This window comes from Cucumis sativus, chromosome 7, assembly GCF_000004075.3.
Source record: "Cucumis sativus cultivar 9930 chromosome 7, Cucumber_9930_V3, whole genome shotgun sequence".
NCBI classification, from domain to species: Eukaryota; Viridiplantae; Streptophyta; class Magnoliopsida; order Cucurbitales; family Cucurbitaceae; genus Cucumis; species Cucumis sativus.
In genome coordinates, this window is record NC_026661.2 from 7,283,158 (window position 1) to 7,285,847 (window position 2,690).

The following is a 2,690-nucleotide window of genomic DNA, read 5'->3' on the forward strand; positions in this document are numbered from 1 at the left end:
TTTCTTATAGTTCATTATAATAAATTAAGATCTTGTTCTTGTTAGGATTCCTCTAGAAGTATCCTAACAGAATTCCTTTAGAAGGTCTCATGTTAGCGAATGATAATCTGTGTTAAGTGTGTATTTGTAGGAGTTCTTCTCCCGGACATCTATGGTTGATATTTTTTACCTTTCAATATATCAAAGCCAAGGATTCTTTTGCATTTCTCTATGCTTTTTCTTTACCCAATTATGCTTTTTTCAGTTATATTTGGGAGTAGTATTTCATTTCTTTCATGTGAAATGTTGAACTTCAGTAGTGTGGAGAGTGGAACGTAATATCTTACCTTTTATATTAGTAAACTTGATTTTAAGCAATGTGTTTTTGAAGATTTTATGTTGTAGATTGTTTTTTGTTCTTCAAGCTACTGTTCTTAACTTTATTTTCTCCTGTTATTGTTCTCAATGATTATCGAGCATATGCATTACCATGTGGCTTCAAGCGTGTCAGTGTGCTCTTGCTCATAATTTTTACTATATCTTGTTACTAAAATTGCAAGTTAATTGCAAATTACTCAGAGCGTGGATTGTCTCCTCCAATTGGTTAAAGGAAAGCTACCGGGAAGGCAGATTTGTTGGTAAGTTCGAATGGCTTGCTAGTATCAAAGCGTAATGTATTTTTCTTCCACTTATGTTTTCATCCTACCTAATTTTTGTGATTGATTAATTCCTTATTGATCTGCAGACGAGTTGCCTTACATACTAAATGATGATGACTACATATCGAAGTATCGAGCCAGCCTAAAAGCTGCAGTTCTCAAGGCAAAAGCATGTTTTTGAGCTTTATTTGAAGGGTATGATGTTTGCATATCAGCTCACGCTCAACCACCACCTAAAACTCTATCCCTGATAGTCAAGTCAGCCGGTGGAAATGTAAGTTCTCTGTTATTGTACAAATCTCAAGTACTAGGTTTCGTTCTCTATATTACACATACAACCACTATAATATGGCTATCCTCCCATCTAATGAAGACGTGAAGTTCTCAACAAACAAGCACGTATACGAATTCTAGACATGGGTCAATAAATTATAGACATGGTGACGTGTCATTTTTTTCTAAAAAATATAGGATAGTGCTAGAACGCAGTTTTAATATATATAATTTAAAAAGTATGTATCATATTTATATAGAAATTCAAAGTCAATAAGTTTATGTATTTATATGCTTAAAAATAAGCTCATCCTTCACTCAAAACTTATTCAAAGCCAAGAGTTTAATATGTGTGTGTAACCAATCTTGACCTTTATTGCATTGGAATACCTGTTGTCTAACACATCTATTGTACTAACTAGTGTTCAACACGTGTTCTCCGAGTGTTCCATACATATTGTTTATTGATACACTAGCCAAACTTGAGTGTATGTACTTCTTAAGTCTTTAATATTTATGTTTGTTTTGATCCTAGGAATTGAGCATGTAATGTAAAAGTCTATGCACAAGGGGTCATATGGCCATCTCCGTGTTTCTTTAATTATCAAATTTGTTCAAGTTTTTAATTGTCTCTAGATCGAAATCTGGAGTTATTTTTTTGTGATTTGGTGTACAAATACATACATCCATGTTTCTAATTATGATTAGATTGTTTTTCTGGTCGCAACATTTTATTGTTTAGCTTGTCTTTGATCTTGAACTTACTATTATGTTGATTTAAATTCCATTTTAGCCTTAGAACTTTCAAAACATCCATTTTAGTCATCGAGCTTCCAAAACGTAGCGAACTAACGATTTTAGTATTTTGTAAATTATTTTATCAATTAATATTCATTTATTCAATACTCATCGGTCATTTCTGCTATATGTGATTGGAATATATCTCATAGGAAGCATTTTGAAAGTTGAAAAAAGATGGAAAATTTTGGTCGCAACATTTTATTGTTTCTAATTATGATAGGGTGAATTCTTGCAATTTCCTTGTAGTATATACATAATTTTTTCTCTCATTTGGCAAATTCATTATGCTTGAAAATTTAGGTGATTCATGAGCTAGATAAAGTAAACAATGTATGAAAGACGATCTTTGTGGCTTGTGAGGAAGACGTGGAGGAAGCCTTGGTGGCCGTAGAAAAAGGGATATGGACTTTCAACGTTGAATGGCTAATGGCATGTATAATGAGACAAGAAGTAGACTTGGAGGCCCTTCAATTTGCTGAGTCCCTATGAGAAACAAGGTCACCCTAACTTTCAGTTTTGAACAAGCAGCAGCCAGCCATTTCGTCCTTGTGTAAATCCACTCTTTTCTCAACTCACTCTAATTTGGTACATAAACAAACTCTGATCGCTCCATCTCTATATTCATCAGTACATAAAAGACGATAAGTTTATTCATGGAGAAAGTTGGATGCAAGTATGTTTTAGGAATGGTCCTTCATTTAGTAACTTTGGGAATTGTAAAAATGAGGTAATGAAGTTCTATCAAGTTGAATGTTCTTGTTTATGTAGATGAGACTGATTCTTGGATACCAGAATTAACTTGAAGTACGTGTTTGAGTTCCATTGGAGTGATTAGAGAAAAAATGTTCCTTTAAAAAGGGTAATTTTTTTATGTAGACTTTCTTTTTATTAAAATTCCTTAAAATACAATTTGAGAGTATTTCAATAGCTTTCAAAGAGTTGTCAAACACTTGTAGTTTTTCTAAAATAACATATTTT

The 2,690-nt window shown here is 32.6% G+C and overlaps 1 long non-coding RNA gene across 1 annotated transcript; it reads left to right on the plus strand.

Annotated features, from left to right (window-relative positions):
• Nucleotides 1-547: 547 nt before the first annotated feature.
• On the plus strand, nucleotides 548-2,478 carry LOC116405002. Its single transcript, XR_004218050.1, has 3 exons — nucleotides 548-617; nucleotides 725-912; nucleotides 2,013-2,478. It is a non-coding gene; the product is annotated as an uncharacterized LOC116405002 (long non-coding RNA).
• The last annotated feature ends 212 nt before the right edge of the window (nucleotides 2,479-2,690 follow it).